The sequence below is a fragment of the Bos taurus genome, chromosome 3 (assembly GCF_002263795.3).
Source record: "Bos taurus isolate L1 Dominette 01449 registration number 42190680 breed Hereford chromosome 3, ARS-UCD2.0, whole genome shotgun sequence".
Classification (NCBI taxonomy): domain Eukaryota; kingdom Metazoa; phylum Chordata; class Mammalia; order Artiodactyla; family Bovidae; genus Bos; species Bos taurus.
Window position 1 is genome coordinate 60,136,376 of NC_037330.1, and position 20,759 is coordinate 60,157,134.

At 39.1% G+C, this 20,759-nt stretch overlaps 1 protein-coding gene and 1 pseudogene across 6 annotated transcripts in view; both read left to right on the forward strand.

Moving 5' to 3' along the window:
* Positions 1-20,759, forward strand: part of TTLL7 (tubulin tyrosine ligase like 7) — a 150,698-nt gene that overhangs the window by 25,244 nt on the left and 104,695 nt on the right. The gene's annotated exons all lie outside the window — the stretch shown is intronic.
* Positions 19,807-20,337, forward strand: LOC100300942 (eukaryotic translation initiation factor 1-like pseudogene; annotated as a pseudogene).

Sequence of the window (20,759 nt, forward strand, 5' to 3'; positions counted from 1 at the left end):
TGTGGGCTATAGTGAGATCCTTGGGCCTAACCCATTAGGCACTTCATTTCTCTTTTATTTTTAATTATTTTCAACTTACTGGCTCAAATATATTCACATTTTTTCCTATCGTATCCCTCTTTTACTACCCACCTCTCCAAAGACCCAGCTTTCCTTAAACTTTCTTTCCCCTAAACTACATGTCCTCTTTCTTTGCCCATTCCCTTTGGAAGGTCATCTCTCCCTCCTTTAATCTAGTAAACTCTCAGTAACCTGACTTTTCCTGTTGTTATTCCCGGGACCGTCATAACCTCCACTTTTCTAAATAAGATGTCTACTTCTTGGTCTTTTGTCTTTTCGATCTTTCTTTCTGTAGTACTCATACAGTTGCTCATATCAGACCTTTTTAGAAACCCTGCTCTTCCGTTGACTTATTCTCCTGATGGTTATATATTTCTGTCTATAAAAACATTGAGGTCTCAGACACTCTCATGCACATATATGTAACATATAAACTGCTCACATATTAAGTATATGGCTTGATGGATTTTTAAATATGTTTAAACTTGTATAAACATCACCCAGGTCAAGATATAGAACATTTCCAGCATCCCAGAAGGTTTCTCTCATGACTGATCACAATGAATGACCCCTAATTCTGCCCAGAGGTGGCCTTTATTCTGAATTCTATCCCTTCAGATTTAGATTTTTGTTTTTTTTCAAAATTGAATCTTGGTTGATTTATAGTATTATATTAGTTTCAGATGTACAAAATAGTAATTTAATATTTTTGTAGATTCTACTCTGTTTACAGTTATTATAAAATAATGGCATATTTCTTTATGCTATAAAATATATTCTTGTTTCTTATTTATTTTATATACAGTAGTTTGTGTCTCTTAATCCCATACCTCTATTTTGCCCCTCCATTTCCTCTCCTCACTAGTAACCAATAGTTTGTTCTCTGTATTTGTGAGCTTCTTTGTGTTTTGTTATACATATTTGTTTTATTATTCTTGATTTTACATATAAGTGATAACAGAGTATTTGTCTTTCTCTGTCTGACTTATTACACTAGGGATCAGTACATATACATTTTTGCAAATGGCATTCTTTCATTCTTTTTATGACTGAGTAATATTCCTGGGTGTGTGTGTGTGTGTGTGTGTGTGACATCTTCTTTATCCTTTCATCTGTTGATGGACACTTAGGTTGCTTCCATATCTTGGCTGTTGTAAATAATGTTGCTATGAGCATTAGAGTGCATGTATCTTTTCAAATTAATGTTTTCACTTTCTTTGGATATATACTCAGGAGTGGAATTGCTAGATTATATGGTGTTTTATTTTTAGTTTTCTGAGGAACGTCCATACTGTTTTCCATAGTAGCTGTACCAACTTACATTCCCACCAACAGTGTACTAGGGTTCACTTTTGTCCACATCCTCACCAACATTTATTATTTATAGACTTTTTGAAGATAGCTATTTTGACAGGTGTGAGGTGATATTGTGGTTTTGATTTGCAATTTCTCTGACGATTGGTGATGTTGAGCAGTTTTTTTTTTTTTTTTTTAATATGCTTGTTGGAATCTATATATCTTCTTTGGAAAAGTGTTTATTCATGTCTTTGACCATTTTGTAATTGGGTTGTTTATTTTGATACTGGATTGTTTGAATATTTGATATATTTTGGGTATTAACCTCTTATCACTCATAACATTTGCAAATATTTTCTCCTATTCAGAAGGTTATCTTTCCATTTTGCTGAAAAAAGCTTTTAAGTTTTTATGTCTCATTTGTTTATTTTTGCTTTTATTTATTTTGCCTTAGGAGACAAATAAAAAATATTGCTATAATTTATGTCCAAGAGTATTCTGCCTATGTTCTCTTTTAGGAGTTCTATGTTTTCAAGTCTTACATTTAGGTCTTTAATCTATTTTGAGTTTATTTTTGTACATTGTATGAAAATATGTGCTAATTTCATTCTTTTATGTGTAGCTGTCCAGTTTTCCAGCGTCAATTATTGGAGAGATTATCTTTTTTTTTCATTGTATATTCTTGTTTCCTTTGTTGTAGAATAATTGATTTAAGGGTACGGGTTTATTTCTGGGATCTCTGGTCTGTTTCATTGATCTATGTGTCTGCTTTAGTGCCAGTACCCTGCAGTTTTGATTATTGCTTAGGTTGAGTTTTTCTCGTTCTTGAACCTCATGTAAATGAGATCATACAGAATATATGGGCATACTCTTTTGTATCCAGCTTCTTTCACTCATCATGCTGTGATAGTAATCCATGTTATTGTGAGTAGCTGTAGTTCGTTTGTGTGTGTGTATGTGTGTGTGTGTGTAGTTTTCCATTGTATTGCTATATCGCAATTTATTTATTTTACCTTTAGGTGATATTTGTTTTTTTTTTTTCTGGTTTTGGCCTATTATTACTAAAACTACTATGAACATTCTCATGCAAGTCTTTTGGTAGACTTTATTCCTTACTGAAATTGTTGAAGTTTTGAGATAGAAAATGTCACTAAGGTTGAGATGTTCAAGGGAAAAGCTTTGGTTGTAGAATCTGGAGTTTAAAGGAGAGTTAGGAAATAGGAGTTTATTTATTTGGCTGTGTTGGGTCTTATTTGCAGCACATAGGATCTCTAGCTGTGGTGTGCAGGCACAGACATTGTGGTGTATGGGCTTACTTACTCCAGGGTATGTAGGATCTTAGTTCCCTGGCTGGGGATTGAACCCATGTCCCTTGCCTTGCAGGGAAGATTCATAATCACTGGACCAGCAGGGAAATCCCCAGGAATTAGAGGTTTTAATGATATAAATCATTTCTTCCCATGTCTTCCTTGTTTTCTTCTTATCTTCTATTTTTAGGATGTGTTTTTTACAGGGCATGGGGGCTGGGGTGGGCAGTTTATTACTAGGTAATAGAGGCATCAAGGAGAAGGCAATGGCACTCCACTCCAGTACTCTTGCCTGGAAAATCCCATGGACGGAGGAGCCTGGTGGGCTGCAGTCCATGGGGTCGCTGGCAGTCGGACACGATTGAGAGACTTCACTTTCACTTTTCACTTTCTTGCACTGGAGAAGGAAATGGCAACCCACTCCAGTATTCTTGCCTGGAGAATCCCAGGGATGGGGGAGCCTGGTGGGCTGCCGTCATTGGGGTCACACAGAGTCGGACATGACTGAAGTGACTTAGCAGCAGCAGCAGAAGCATCAAAACCTTAACAAAAGTGAGAACCAAACACGATATGCCAAGAACCAGAAGGTAAGTGCACATTGGCTATAAAACTGCAGTGTTGAGAAGAAACGTTCCAGGATGTAACACAGAACCAAGAGTGTAGCAAACTCAAGCACATGTAGTGGAGTTGACAGAACAAAAGGTTCTAGCCGTGAGCCACTCTGGTGAATTATGTAGATGTGAACCACATATGTAGAACATCTATATCAACTTCATCAAAACCACACACACACACACACACAAGCCTAATCTAATGAAGAATACCTACTCTGAAAAGACAGTAAATGAACAATATAAGCGACTATAGTGTGCTTGCTACACAGTGTCAAATCGTCTAGCACACCCATCTAAATCAGGTTGTCATTCCTCCATATAGAAACTGAATTCCAGATCTTGCTAAGAACTGGTGTTGATATTTTAACTTGTTTTTATAAATATGATAGCTGGGCCATGGTAGATAATCTGTGGGTTGAATTTAAACCATAGTGTGGAATGGATCCATCATCAGGTAAGATTATTAAGTCTTAGGCTCAAATAATGTAACTTAGGGATAGCTGTTGATTAGAAGCCCTCAGTACCCTGCCCATATCCTTGAACTAAGGCAGATTTCTTTCATAATCTTCTTTATATTCTCCCTACTTCCAACAATTCTCCCCTTGTAGCTCAGTCAGTAAAAAATCTGCCTGCAGTGCAGGAGACCTGGGTTCCATCCCTGGGTTGGGAAGATCTGCTGGAGAAGGAAATGGCAACCCAATCCAGTATCCTTGCCTGGAAAATCTCATGGACAGAGGAGCCTGGTGGGCTGCAGTCCATGGGGTCACAGAGTCGGGCACGACTGAGCGACTAACACTAACTACTTCCAACTGCCTGCCAATATCTGTGTTTCTTTCCCTTGGGGGTTTTGAGGACCTTTCTGGAAGCTATGGAAAGAGAGGCCCCTTGCCTTTCCAGGCCTCATCTCCTGCCCCTGCCCCCATCCCCACTCTAGCCTCTCAGGAAGACTGAAAGTGCTAAGGAATTAATACTCACTTGCCTCCTACAGCAGCCATCAGCGAAGGACTGATCCCTGGGTGGGTTAACTCTGAAGCCAGTGGTGTTTTACACTGTTTCTTAGAGTTCCCTTGGGAATTAAGCTCCAACTACCTACAGTGTAGCTTGATTGCTTTCTCTTCCCTGTCTCACTTCCCAACTCCCCTAACAGGGTTGCCTGTACTTCCTGAAGTAAACTCCTCGTATCTGAATCCTCATGTTAGTGTTTGTTTATGGGGATCTTGAACTAAGGCAGATCTCTTTCATAATATCCTCAGCTGAGAGGTAGACAAGTGACGAACAACTGCATCTTATTTATTTACTTTTTTTTAACAATTGTTTTAATTTCTGACTACTTCCTGGAATTTTTACTTGGGCATCCCATTGGTAATCTCAAACTAGAAATCAGAACTTAAAGGACAGACTGATTAAAAAGCAGATTGATTAGGAAAGAAAAGAAGATTTTTAGGATTTTGTTTTATTTTCTATTCATCTCTAAAGGAAAAATTTTTTTTAAAGGAATTCAGTATTACTTACTATATGTTCTTAGTTTCCTCTGATTTGCAGTGTGAATAGCACCTCGAACAAGTGTAACTTGTACTGTAATTTCACTGCTAGCTATTTTTACTTGATGATCTAATTCTTGGCTTGAATTCCTGAAATCTGGGATCACTTAGCTTAAATTTTGATTTGCTATAGAAGTGTTAACCTCTGAGGTAGTTTAGGAAATATTCCAAGGACTTAAATAAACACAAAACATTATAATTCACAATCATAATCCTTGTGTCCTACTTGGGAATCTGTCCTTTTTTGGAAATAGCCAACTTATAGATTTATCTTAAGAGGTTTTAATATAATACAGTAAAGTTCTTCCTGGCATATAATTAATAATTGGTGGTTTTCATGTCTTTGCCTTAAAGTATTTTAAAATTTCAAAAACAATGGAATGTGATATGTAAAGCAGATAGGTGGTGAATATAATATCTCAATTGAAACATATTTATTAGGTTTAGTAAATTAATTCTTCTCCAATTTTAGTCATTCAGTCATTCATGGTAAGGATTTCCCAGGTGGCACAGTGATAAAGAGTCCATCTGCCAATGCAGGAGATGCAAGACATGTAGGTTTGATTTCTGGATCAGAAAGATCCTCTAGAGTAGGAAATGACAACCCAGCTCTTGTATTCTTGCCTGGAAAATTCCATGGACATAAAAGCCTGGCAGGCTACAGTCCATGGGTTCACAAAGAGTTGGATACTACTGAATGACTGAGCACATTCATGGTAAAGTGAATAATATAATTTATTTATTGTGATTCATATATATATTGGTCAAATAATTATCTGCCTCCCACACCGGTATAGGTCTTCATAGTCAGTTTTGATGACCATACAATCCATTATTTGGCTATATCTTAATTTATATAATTTCTCAATTGGATATACTTAGGTTGTTTTTAGTTACAGGTGGTAAGGGATGGTTAGAGTAGCATCCTTGTTCACAATGAAGCCTCAGCATTTTTGGTGATTTTACTAGTATTAATTCCTGCTGCTGCTAAGTCGCCTCAGTCGTGTCCAACTCTGTGCAACCGCAGAGAGGGCAGCCTTCTAGGCTCCTCTGTCCCTGGGATTCTCCAGGCAAGAACACTGGAGTGGGTTGCCATTTCCTTCTCCAATGCATGAAAGTGAAAAGTGAAAGTGAAGTCGCTCAGTCGTGCCCGACTCTTAGCGACCCCATGGACTGAAGCCTACCAGGCTCCTCCGTCCATGGGATTTTCTAGGCAAGAGGACTAGAGTGGGGTGCCATTGCCTTCTCCAGTATTAATTCCTAGATGTGGTATTAAACACATTACTTATGTTATACTTTTGCTGTATTTTCTAGTTGCTTTCCAGAATATTTTCTTTAACGAGAGGAAAAATTATAGGCTGCCTTCAAATAAGTAAATTAATAACAAATTGTTCTGAGTATTATTTCTGTTGCTGGGATTTTTAAATTTAGTGTCTCCAGTTTCCTATTGTTAGTAGTACCAAAGTCAGTGGATTGTTCTTAAAGTGATGATTTATGTACACAAATGTGATGTATTTGATTTTGTGTTATACGAGATATCATTTGTAAATAGTGTTTCAAATTTAGTAATGTAACACACATTGGACTCAGTATAATCTAGATAATAAACTGTGACATTTAACTGTTGTCTGTTATGACTAGTTTGTTTGAGTGTATTTGTGTCCTCTCTGGAAACCTAAATATTCCATTTACCAAGTTGCTGTATTACCTGCATGGTCATTTAACCAAAAGTAAACCTAGAAAGAGGCTTCCGTCGTGGCTCAGACAGTAAAGAATCTGCCTGAAATGTGGGAGACCTGAGTTTGATTCCTGGATTGGGAAGATCTCCTGGGGAAGGGAAAGGCTACCCACTCTAGTATTCTTGCCTGGAGAATTCCAGGGACAGGAGCATGGTGGGCTACAGTCCATGGGGTTGCAAAGAGTCAGACACAACTGAGCACCTAACACTTTCACTTTCAAGCCTAAGGTAAGTAAAATAATGTAATTAAATATCAAATGAGTGTTCTTGATAGTTTCTAATACTTTCAGAAAATAGTCATAAGCAATAAAACTGAATAGAAATTTTTTGCAGCAGTTTTCTAAAATTATTAATTTAATTCAGTAAATATTTATGGAGTACCTACTATGCTCAGAAAGATGTTTCTGTATTCAAGGGAAAATTACTCTTTTATGAATATTTTTCTTATTTTCCATTGTAGTGAATAAGAATATTCTGAGAATAAAGATTTTATGCTGAAATAAACATTTATCTTTTAACTAACTCTTGTCATTAAGAAGAATAGACTACATAAAATAAATAAAATAAAAAATTAAAGGGTAGACAGATTTCTAGACAACTTTAATGTTTATTATTAATATCTTTACCACATCTTACCACCTCCTTGGGTGAAGGAAAATTCCATTTGGCAGCTATAGAAATCAAAGTTATAAAATCAGCATTTCTATTTTTCTTTGACAGCACAAAACGGAAACTCTGTTAGACAGGCAAACATTAGGAACTCGTAAGTTGAGAAAGATATCTCAGTTCTCTAGCTTTAGTGTTAGAAGGAGCCAAAAGAAAAGATGCTTTTTTAGGCCAACATCTTAGCTGACTTTGGTGTTTTTTAATAAAGCCTATTTTGCTTAGAACTTAGTTATAATATGTCTCTTCTAACTAGAACTCAACTGAAAGTCTAGAAGCAGGTATAATTGACTTTCGATTAGCCAGAGGGGAGTAGTGTCTTCACTGAAAACAGGAATTGATTCCATGCTTAAGTTCTTATCCTTTTAAGGGGTGGATGAAGAGTGGAGGAGCTTCCCTGGTGGCTCAGTGGTAAAGAATTTGCTTGCCAATGCAGGAGACATGGGTTCCATCCATAGGTTAGGACGATCCCCTGGAGAAGGAAATGGCAGCCCACTCCAGTATTCTTGCCAGAGAAATTCTATGAACCGGACGAGCCTGGAGAACTACTGTCACAAAGAGTCAGACATGACTGAGCGCACGGGGAGTGGAGGTGATGAGGAAAGAGGGCAGCGGAAATGGCAAGCAACTTCAGTTTGGGATCAGGAGTGATGGAGGGTAGGTACTTATGACTTCAGTGTTTTTCTGGTCCAGTAATGTCATAGACAGGATCACCACCACAGGCAACTGTGATGTTGACTTTCCCTGATTATCTGCCACCAAGTCTTTGATAATGCCTGTGGGCATGGTGCTCTTTCACACTTTACTCCAAATCAAGTCAGGTCCATCCAGCTGCAGAGTTGCTGCATTTCATGCCCTGTCCAGCCCTAGTACTGATGGAACTAGAAGGTAGTGGTATATGAGGATGACTCCAGGCTAAAATGCCACTCCCACTGTTCTTCCTCCAAGTTCAGTAGTTTTTCTTGAATGAAAGCTTTTCAATTTCATATACCCCAGAGTCCTTTGACAGTTTTGTGCAGTTTTATCATTGTTTTTAGAATTTCTGAACTCCTTTAGAAGTTTGGCATTTGAAGTCCAATTTTAATTGGAATGTTGAAAGTTGAATTTTGAGTGAGGCTTGAATAGAAGCCTATCCAGATCGTAAATGACCTAGACTACAATTTTTTTCTTTGATTGGGCCAAAGATTTTTAGAATTTTAGAGCCAGAAGGGGTCTTAGTTCTACTTTCTTTTATTTTTCATGTCAATAATCGGAGATGTTAGTATGTTGTGCAGTTACTGCACAGATTGTTGATGTCAGAATTGCATTTGTAAATGGATCTCTCATGTATCAGTCATTGTTTCCCCTCCCTGTGTGCAGTTGCGGGTACTGATACCTTTTCTCTGAAGGTTTAACCCTTTACTCGGAGCTAATGCTGCCCAAGTCGAGGGTATGTGAGGTTTTGCAGCCTTGCTAGAATAAGTCTGACATGAGTTGTGCTGCCTTGAGCTAGAAGTTTGGGGATGAGGTCTAATGATCTCATTCAAGCCCTCCAGGAGATTATGATGCACATTCAGGTTTGAGAACTGTTCGCGTAGAGTAAAGGTTCAAATAATGGTTGGAGTTGTCATTAGTTCTATACACTTGAGATTTTAATAGCTGATGCACTGCTAGTTTTCATTACAGTTAAGATTACATTCACGGTAAGACACGTTGTTTATTACAATTTCAGCTACGACATGGATGCTTTCTTGGTACTACAATTTTATTTTATACATGTTGAAAGAGCCTTTTAAAGATAATTTTTAAAAGTCACCTAACTTTCATGGAAACAAAAATAAGAGAAAATATGAGTCAGATTGATCAAGGCATTTCTTAAATTGCTTCACATTCAAAGGCAGATACTCTCGAATATCTTCTTCTTTAGAGTCCTCATTTTCTGGGTTTTTCTGTACATTATCCTCTGTGTCATTGAGAGTTAGTGATGTACTATTTCTTAAAAGAGTGTTTCATCATCTTATCTGCATTTTTCTCCCAGTCTCTGACATCGATTCTGCAGATTTTGATGTACATGTACAGGCAATGATCACTGTATCAGCACTGCCACCTGGCTGATAGTGATTGCCAGATGCATCACAGGTTTATATGTTTCTGACTGTTAAAAAGCAAAGCAGTATGGCTTAGAATCAATGAAATATGGTGGTGATTATGAAATAATCTATATACTCTGTTCATTTTTTCACTTTTGTTCTTGAGATAAATCCTGTAGATTTTTCCTTATACAACTGTCCTCATCCATTCTTTTTATAATAATCTAGAAACCTTAGTTTAGGCCTTGGTTATATTTAGATTGGTATATCTTTTTCTCCAGAACCTTTTTGCTTTAAAATTTCAGTTTTAGTCTCATGAAATGTAGCCGACCCTATGGAATAATGAATATTTTACTCAGGGTTCTCTAAAGAAACAGAATCAGTAGTATATACATAGAGTGAAAAAGACGAGGGGAAGAGGGAGAGAGATCAAGGAAGTGGGAGAGGGATGAAGAGAAGAAAGGAGGGAGAGAGAGGAGGCAAGAATGCATATGAATTAATTTATGTGACTGTTGCTGCTGCTAAGTCACGTCAGTCGTGTCTGACTCTGTGCGACCCCATAGATGGCAGCCCACCAGGCTCCTGTCTCTGGGATTCTCCAGGCAAGAATACTGGAGTGGGTTGCCATTTCCTTCTCCAATGCATGAAAGTAAAAAGCAAAAGTGAAGTCGCTCAGTCGTGTCTGACTTTTGCGACCCCATGGACTGTAGCCTGCTAGGCTTCTCTGTCCATGGGATTCTCCAGGCAAGAGTACTGGAGTGGGGTGCCATTGCCTTCTCCGAGTTTATGTGACTGGACACTGGCAAATTCAAAATCTGTGGGATTGGCAATCTCACAGGTAGACCCAGTGAAGAGCTGATGTTGTAGCTCAAGTCCAAGACAGTCTGAGACTGAGATCCCTATTTCTCTGGTGACTCCAGTCTCTTTTCTCTTAAGGACTTCACCTGATTGGAGGAGACCCACCCATATTTTGAACACATGAAGTGCTGTGGGGAATGTGCAATATATACACTGTACAAAAGCTTATATTCTAGTTATTTAAAGAAGACATTCAAGTAAAATAGTTAATAAACTAAATAATAGCAGAGAACAATGTAGGTAGACTAAGATTGCACACCAAATGTATATTGCTGTTTAAGATTCATATTTTCCATGCTCTTAAAGAAAGCAAACCATTTTTTTTATAGATTTATTGGGATGATATAAATGAAGTTTTAAAAAAATAATCTGTTAGTGTAAGTTCCAGTAATGTGACATGGTAACCAAAGCCAGCCCAAGAGAGAAACAGGTGAATAGTTTTACAACACCTGGATTAAAATTGTTCTAAAGATTGCATATTTTCCTAGTCAGACTTATAGAGTATATGGATAACTGTTAGTATTTCTCCTTTTATTGAAGTATAAAAGTGAAGTCGCTCAGTCCTGTCTCACTCTTTGTGACCCCATGGACTGTAGCCTACCAGGCTTCTCCATCCATGGGATTTTCCAGGCAAGAGTACTGGAGTGGGTTGCCATTTCCTTCTCCAGAGGATCTTCCCGACCCAGGGATCAAACCCAGGTCTCCTGCATTGCAGGCAGCTGCTTTACCCTCTGAGCCACCAGGGAAGCCTTTATTGAAGTATAGTTCATTTATAATATTATGTTAGTTTCAGGTATACAGCATCGTGATTAAGTATTTTCACAGATTGTAATCCATTATAGATTATTACAAGATGATAAGTATAATCCCCTGTGCTATACAGTATATCCTTATTGCTTATCTATTTTATATATAGGAGTTTGTTTCTCTCAATCTGATACAATTAATTTGTCCTTCTCCCCTTCCCTTTCCCCTTGATAACAAGTTGGTTTTCTATATCTATGAGCCTGTTTCTATTTTGCATATACAGTATTTGTGTTGTTTTTTAGATTCCATGTGTAACATCATACAATGTTTGTCTTTCTCTTACTCACTTCGCTAAGCATAATGATTCTCTAGGTATATCCACATTGCTGCAAATGTCAGTATTTTATTCTTTTCATGGCTGAGTTATAGTCAATTTTATACTCCATATTATGTATATGTATGTGTGTGTGTGTATATATATATATATATATATATATATACACCGCACATCTTTGAGCTTCCCTGATAGCTCAACTGGTAAAGAATATGCCTGGAATGCGGGAGACCCTGGTTCAATTTCTGGGTTGGGACGATCTGCTAGATAAGGGATAGGCTACCCAATCCAGTATTCTTGGGCTTCCCTTGTGGCTCACCTGGTAAAAATCCACCTGCAATGTGGGAGACTTGGATTTGATCCCTGGGTTGGGAAGATCCTCTGGAGAAGGGAAAGGCTACCCAGTTCAGTATTCTGGCCTAGAGAATCCCAAGGACTGTATAGTTCATGGGGTCACAAAGATTCGGACACAACTGAGCAACTTTCACTTTACTTACCACATCTTTTAATCCAGTCATCTATTGATGGGTACTTGGGTTTCTTCCATGTCTTGGCTATTGTAAATAGTGCTGCTTATGAAAGTTGGGGTACATGTATCTTTTTGAATTAAGAGTTTTCATCTTTTCTAGATATATTCCCAGGAAAGGATTAATGGATCATATGGTTAGTTTTAGTGTTTTGAGGAATCTCCATACTGCTCTTTGTGATTTCCCTGGTGGCACAACCAGTAAAGAGTCTGTCTGTAATGTGGGAGACCTGGGTTTGATCCCTGGGTTGGGAAGATGCCCTGGAGAAGGAAATGGCAACCCACTTCAGTATTCTTGCCTGGAGAATTCCATGGACAGAGGAGCCTTGTGGGCTACAGTCCATGGAGTCACAAAGAGTCAGACACGACTGAGTGACTCACTTTCACTTTCATACTGCTTGCCATAGTGGCTATACCAGCTTATACTTGGGGCCACCTGAGACGGACGGATCATGGTGGAAAGGTCTGACAGAATGTGGTTCACTGGAGAAGGGAATGGCAAACCACTTCAGTAGTATGGCCTTGAGAACCCCATGAACAGTATGAAAAGGCAAAAAGATAGGACCCTGAAAGGTGATCTCCCCAGGTCGGTAGGTGTCCAATATGCTACTGGAGATCAGTGGAGAAATAACCTGAGAAAGAATGAAGGGATGGATCCAAAGCAAAAACAACACCCAGTTGTGGATTTGACTGGTGATAGAAGCAAGATCTGATGCTGTAAAGAGCAATATTGCATAGGAACCTGGAATGTCAGGTCTATGAATCAAGGCAAATTGGAAGTGGTCAAACAGGAGATGGCAAGAGTGAACATTGACATTCTAGGAATCAGTGAATTAAAATGGACTGGAATGGGTGGATTAAACTCAGATGACCATTGTATCTACTACTGTGGGCAAGAATCCCTTAGAAGAAATGGAGTAGCCCTCATAGTCAAGAAAAGAGTCCGAAATGCAGAACTTGGATGCAGTCTTCAAAATGACTGAATGATCTCTGTTCGTTTCCAAGGCAAACCATTCAGTATCACAGTAATCCAAGTCTATACTCCGACCAGTAATGCTGAAGAAGTTGAAGTTGAATGGTTCTATGAAGACCTACAAGACCTTTTAGAACTAACACCCCAAAAAGATGTCCTTCTCATTATAGGGGATTGGAATGCAAAAGTAGGAAGTCAAGAAACACCTGGAGTAACAGGCAGATTTGGCCTTGGAGTACACAATGAAGCAGGACAAAGGCTGATAGAGTTTTGCCAAGAGAACACACTGGTCATAGCAAACACCCTCTTCCAACAACACAAGAGAAGACTCTACACATGGACATCACCAAGATGGTCAACACCGAAATCAGATTGATTATATTCTTTGCAGCCAAAGATGGAGAAGCTCTATAGAGTTATCAAAGACAAGACCTGGAGCTGACTGTGGCTCAGATCGTGAACTCCTTATTGCCAAATTCAGACTTAAATTGAAGAAAGTAGGAAAAACCACTAGATCATTCAGGTATGACCTAAATCAAATCTCTTATGATTGTACAGTGGAAGTGACAAATAGATTTAAGGGCCTAGATCTGATAGATAGAGTGCCTGATGAACTATGGACAGAAGTTGGTGACATTGTACAAGAGACAAGGATTAAGACTATTCTCAAGAAATAGAAATGCAAAACAGCAAAATGGCTGTCTGGGGAGGACTTACAAATAGCTGTGAAAAGAAGAGAAGCGAAAAACAAAGGAGAAAAGGAAAGATATACTCATTTGAATGCAGAGTTTCAAAGAATAGCGAGGAGAAGTAAGAAAGCCTTCCTCAGTGATCAGTGCAAAGAAATAGAGGAAAACAGTAGAATGGGAAAGATTAGAGATCTCTTCAAGAAAATTAGAGATACCAAGGGAACATTTCATGCAAAGATGGGTTCAATAAAGAACAGAAATGGTATGGACCTAACAGAAGCAGAAGATATTAAGAAGAGGTGGCAACAATACACAGAAGAACTGTACAAAAAAGATCTTCACGACCCAGTTAATCACAATGGTGTGATCACTCACCTAAAGCCAGACATCCTGGAATGTGAAGTCAAGTGGGCCTTAGGAAGCATCCCTATGAACAAAGCTAGTGGAGGTGATGGATTTCCAGTTGAGCAATTACAAATCCTGAAAGATGATGCTGTGAAAGTGCTGCATTCAATATGTCAACAAATTTGGAAAACTCAGCAGTGCCCACAGGACTTTAAAAGTTCATTTTTCATTCCAATCCCAATGAATGGCAATGCCAAAGCATGCTCAAACTACTAATACTCATCTCACAGACTAGTAAAATAATGCTCAAAATTCTCCAAGCCAGGCTTTCAGCAATACTTGAACCGTGAACTTCCAGATATTCAAGCTGGTTTTAGAAAAGGCAGAGGAACCAGAAACCAAATTGCCAACATCCACTGGATCACTGAAAAAGCAAGAGAGTTCCAGAAAAACGTCTATTTCTGCTTTATTGACTATGCCAAAGCCTTTGACTGTGTGGATCACAATAAACTGTGGAAAATTCTGAAAGAGATGGGAATACCAGACCACCTGACCTGCCTCTTGAGAAACCTATATGCAGGTCAGGAAGCAGCAGTTAGAACTGGATATGGAACAACAGAGTGATTCCAAATAGGAAAAGGCATACATCAAGGCTGTATACTGCCACCCTGTTTATTTAACTTATATGGAGAGTACGTCATGAGAAACGCTGGGCTGGAAGAAGCACAAGCTGGAATCAGGATTGCCAGGAGAAATATTAATAACCTCAGATATGCAGATGACACCATCCTTATGGCAGAAAGTGAAGAAGAACTAAAGAGCCTCTTGATGAAAGTGAAAGTGGAGAGTGAACATTCAGAAAACTAAGATCATGGCATCTGGTCCCATCACTTCATGGCAAATAGATGGGGAAACAGTGGAAACAGTGGCTGACTATTTTTTTGGGGCTCCAAAATCACTGCAGATGGTGATTGCAGCCATGAAATTAAAAGACACTTACTCCTTGGAAGGGAATTTATGACCAACATAGACAGCATATTAGAAAGCATAGACATTACTTTGCCAACAAAGGTCCGTCTAGTCAAGGCTATGGTTTTTCCAGTGGTCATGTATGGATGTGAGAGTTGGACTGTGAAGAAAGCTGAGCGCAGAAGAATTGATGCTTTTGAACTGTGGTGTTGGAGAAGACTCTTGAGAGTCCCTTGGACAGCAAGGAGATCCAACCAGTCCATCCTAAAGAAGATCTGACCGGGATGGTCACTGGAAAGACTGATGTTGAAGCTGAAACTCTAATACTTTGGCCACCTGATGCAAAGACCTGACTCATTTTAGAAGACCCTGATGCTGGGAAAGATTGAGGCCAGGAGAAAAAGGGGACAACAGAGGATGAGATGGTTGGATGGCATCACCAACTCAATGGACATGAGTTTGGGTAGGCTCTGGGAGTTGGTGATTACAGGGAAGCCTCGTGTGCTGCAGTTCATGGTGTCACAAAGAGTCGGATGTGACTGAGCAACTGAACTGAACCGAACTGAACTGAACTCCCATCAACAGTGTATGATGGTTCCCTTTTCTCCATACCCTGTCCAGCATTTATTATTCGTAGACTTTTTGATGGTAGCCATTCTGACAGGTGTGAGGTGATACCTCATTGTCTTGATTTGTATTTTTCTAACAATTAGCCGTGTTGAACAACTTTTTGTATGTCTGTTAGACATCTGAGTGTTTTCTTTGGAAAGGTGACTCTTTAGGTCTTCTGTCCATTTTTGGATAGGGTTGTTTGTATTTTTGATATTGAGTTGTAAGAGTTGGTTGTATATTTTGAATATTAACCCACTGTCAGTCACATCATTTGCAAATATTTTCTCTCATTCCATAGTCTGTCGTTTAATTTGGTTGATAGTTTCCTTTTCTATGCAAAAAGCTTTTAAACTTAGATTCCATTTGTATATTTTTGCATTTATTTCTTTTACCTTATACTTATCCAAGAAAATACTGCTACAGTTTATTTAAAAAAGTGTTCCATCTCTGTTCACTTCTAGGAGTTTGATGATTTCTCGTCTTATATGTAAGTCTTTAAACCATGTTGAGTTTATTTCTGTATATCGTGTGAAAGAATGTTCTCATTTCATTATTTTGCATATGATTGTACAGTTTTCTCATCACCACTTGTTGAAGTGACTGTCTTTTTTCCATTGTATGTTCTTGTCTCCTTTATTGTAGATCAGTTGACCATAGGTACATGGGTTTATTTCTGGACTCTCTATTCTATTTCATTGATCTTTGTGTCTGTTTTTGTGCCAATAGCATGCTGTTTTTATTACTGTAGCTGTGTAGTGTTGTTTGAAGTCTAGGAGGGATATACTTCCAGCTTCTTCTTCTTCTTTTTTTTTCTTCCAAAATTGTTTTGGCAATCCTGGGTCTTTTGTGCTGCTATATGAATTTTAGATTTATTTATTCTCGTTCTTTAGAAAATATCATGAGTATTTTGATAGGGGTTGTGTTAAATCTACAGATTGCTTTCGGTAGTATGGCCATGTTACCAATATTAACTCTTCCAATCCAAGAGTGGATATCTTTCTGTTCCTTTGTATGTGTGAGAGCGTGTGTGCACTCAGTCGCTCAGTTGTGTCCGATTCTTTGTGACCCCATGGACTGTAGCCTGCCAGGCTGCTCTCTCCATGGAATTCTCCAGGCAAGAAGACTGGAACGGTAGCCATTCCCTCCTCCAGGGGATCTTCCTGACCCAGAGATCGAACTTGGGTCTCCCGCATTGCAAGCAGATTCTTTACCATCTGAGCCACCAGGTAAGTCCACAGAGCTCTGATCCGCTGCTTATGTAAGTATCTGTGGTTCTGCTTAGATGCAGCTTCCAGTCCTCTTTTCCCCTGTGGTGGCTTCTCCAGGTCCATTGCTAGTCTGTGGCATAGAGTGGATGGGCCAGAACATTTACCCAACTAGGACTGGGTGGTGCAAGGAGGTCTCAGAAATTCAGGTGGCCATGGTGCCAGGAGTTTGGGCTGCTTCTGGGGCATGCTGTTTGTGTAAGCACCAACAGTAGCCCCTGCAGCTGCCCCACCTGGGCCACTTCCTAGGCCCCTGGATCATCTCTGCATCCCTAGATCAAGTCTTTTCCCAGGTCCTGGCTGCTGTAGATTCAGTGTCAAGCTGTGGCATGGATGAGGGAGGCTGGAGTGTTCACTTGGCTCAGACTGGCCAGCAGAGAGGCAGTAGTTGCCAGGGCAGACCTCTTTTGCCCTCTTTGGCCCTGGGACACACCAGCACTGGTGCACTCCTCATCAGTGGAGTCTGGGCTTCCTGTTTTATCTGTCCCTGCAGTTCCCTATGCAGCCAAGGTGGCTTGTCTCTGTGCTTTGGACCCCAGGACTGGGATATCCAGTCTGGGCTTGACCCACTCATTCCCCAGGACAAGCTCCATCTGTGTGATGTCCCTTTCCTTCTTAATTCTCTCAGGGGCAGAGGTCCAACCTGAAGTGTTTCTTCCCATGCTACACAATGCTGTGTAAATCTGTTTCGCAGCCTTGGTTATATAGGAGTCCTTCTGTAGGTTCTAGTTAGTTTCCCATGAGAATTATTGCACTCCTAGTTGTGTTTGTGGAGGGAAAGGTGAGCTCCACACCCCCCCATACACTGCTATCTTGATCTCCTGCATATAGGTTAGTTTGAATACGAGGTAACATTAAAAATAATAAAGCTAAATCCTGTGAGGCACCACAGAAAATCAACTTCATTAATTTTGTATAATAGTAAATTTATAACACTGAGGTGCATGTTGTGAACTTATGGTTATATGTTTAATTTTACCGATTCTTAGGGTCGACTTTCATTAAGTATATTTCTGTTGAAATAATCAGAATTTCAGTTTGTTTTAGATGAGTTCTTATCTTTTAGGTAGTTTTGGATATGCTAACCTACTTTTCTGAAGGATAAATGTGTTTGTGGAAGGCAGGACACATTTATTTTTTCTCAATATGGCATCTAGTAAAAGTGGCTTAGACAGTTAAGAATCTGCCTTCAATTCAGGAGACCTAGGTTCGATCCCTGGGTCAGGAAGATCCTCTGGAGAAGAAAATGGCTACCCACTCCAGTATTCTTGCCTGGAGAATTCCATAGACAGGGGAGCCTGGAGGACTTCAGTCCATGGGATTACAAAGAGTCAGACATGAATGAGCGATTAACACCTTCAAAACAGTGAGTGTTAAAAGATGTTTATTGCCTACATTTCTAATTAGAAATGTAATGAAATAATGGAGGGTAACTAAACTTTTAAACAGAGTAGTGATACATCTCAATAGTATTTATTTATTCTGGGTGAGAAGGGAAAGTAGAGGTCAAGAGAAGAAAGAATTATTAAAAAAGAAATTTATAATATTGGAAAGTTTAGTGTCTGTGGGTATTATATTATTGAGCACTGGTTAACTTTGGGCACTAATTCTATTCTGCATTGTTATTGTTTTTAGAATGAAGGACAAAAATACTTTTGTTTCTTTGCAATTCTATAAAAGGACTGGTTTCACAGCAAAGATTGTGGTGCCAGATAGTGTTTTTAAAGGTCTGGAATGACTCTGGGGAAAGAGTCTTATTTTAAAATGAGCCAAACTTATTAAAATATAGTTAAGTTTAATTAGTTAAAAGCTGTTCTTGTAAATTCTCTTTACACCTTGTGTAATGATCTAGAAATAAAATAGTCTTATTATTCCTTCTATCCTTAAGATCTTATAGTGAAACACCCAGCTTAGTTTAGCTGCTGGGGGATACAGAGCATTATATGAACTAGGTTTGCGCATTTTCTTTTCTTTCATATGGATTTTCTACACTTGGACTGCATGACTCTAAGACTATGGCTTAATTTTACTGGGATTTAATTTAATTTAGAGGGGCTTGAACACTGTGACAAATTTACCTGATTCTAGAAATTAATACAGTAGAAATTTAAAAGAATATACAGTTTTAAAGGTTACACTCCATTTGCAGCTGTTACAAAATATTGGCTATCTTCCCAGTTGTGCAGCACATCCTTGCAGCCTATCTTATACCCGATAGTTTGTATCTCCCACTCCCTCACCCCTATGTTGACCCTCCCCTCCCTCATCACTGGTAACCATTATTTGTTCTCTATATCTGTGAGTACTCTTTGTTAAGTTCAAAATCTCCCATACAATTTTATCTCTCTGATATGGAAGCTCAGCAGTTTAGCTCCTATGTTCCAGGCTCTGTGTTTGACATTGAAGAATATGTAAATTAAAAGACATTTTTAAAGCTGCTGCCTTGGAGACAGTTACCTCATAGAGGAAACGTATAATGAAGTCTCCTCTTATTTCTCTTGATTTTTGGCACTTTATGTAATCACATTTGCATTTCAGGATGGAAGGAAGAAAGAAAATAAATGAGTGTCCATCACTTGTCTACCTCCCTTTACTGGAAAGTTTCGCTCAACAACTTTCACCTACACTCACTGGTCAGAACTTGGTCACATGGCCATGTATACCTGTAACAAAGTCTGGGAAATGTAGCTATTTAGATCGGCACAATGCCACATCTAATAATTACTCAGGTGACTTAGTAAGGAAGAACTGCTGCTGCTGCTAAGTCGCTTCAGTCGTGTCCGACTCTATGCGACCCCATAGACGGCAGCCCACCAGGCTCCCCCGTCCCTGGGATTCTCCAGGCAAGAACACTGGAGTGGGTTGCCATTTCTTTCTCCAATGCATGAAAGTGAAAAGTCAAAGTGAAGTCACTCAGTCGTGTCCGACTCTTTGCAACCCCATGGACTGCAGCCTACCAGGCTCCTCCATCCATGGTATTTTCCAGGCAAGAGTACTGGAGTGGGGTGCCATCGCCTTCTCCAAGGAAGAACTAGTGAAAGGCTATTAGGTAGCTAATAGTCTTTCTTCATGTGTTAACTTACTAACTGATATGGATGACATCAGAGGCTTAACAACCCAATGCATTTTATACACTTAAGACTTAAAACACATTTTAGAAGTATATAGTAAGATGAATAAAGAACTATATATACCTAAATATGTCCGCTATCCAGAACCTCCACTCTTTCGACCCCTTTGCTGATGCAAGTAAGGGTGATGATCTGCTTCCTGCTGGCACTGAGGATTATATCCATATAAGAATTCAACAGAGAAACGGCAGGAAGACCCTTACTACTGTCCAAGGGATCGCTGATGATTACGATAAAAAGAAACTAGTGAAGGCGTTTAAGAAGAAATTTGCCTGCAATGGTACTGTAATTGAGCATCCAGAATATGGAGAAGTAATTCAGCTACAGGGTGACCAGCGCAAGAACATATGCCAGTTCCTGGTAGAGATTGGACTGGCTAAGGACGACCAGCTGAAGGTTCATGGGTTTTAAGTGCTTTTGGCTCACTGAAGCTTAAGTGAGGATTTCCTTGCAATGAGTAGAATTTCCCTTCTGTCCCTTGTCACAAGTTTAAAAACCTCACAGCTTGTATAATGTAACCATTTGGGGTCTGCTTTTAACTTGGACTAGTGTAACTCCTTCATGCAATAAACTGAAAAGAGCCAAAAAAAAAAAAAAAAAGAGCTAATATATACCCTAAAATTGGCTATAGGGTGTGCATTGAATGAGTATCAAACACGGAAGTCCAAGAAAGAGATAAAGATGATTTTGATTTACTTGACAGTAATGATGCCTTTGCCCAAGAAAAGAAACATAAGAGACATGCCAGGTTTTCAGCAGAAGCTAAACAGTTAAGTTTTGAACTAGAATGCTGGCATCAGATAACTTTTGGGTGATGTCATTTGTTCACCAGCTGTGCATTTTGGTATCTATTGTGCATTTTCTGGCAGGGAAGAGAGAACCGGATATTTTAAAAATTCTCCACTTCCCCCAGTCCCTTTCTTTCATTGTGTGGTATAGGTTACTGAAATGGAAAGATGGGTCCAAAGAACCTCTAGTTACAAGTTTATAGCTTAGAACAAGATAGAAGTGTTTATGGAGTC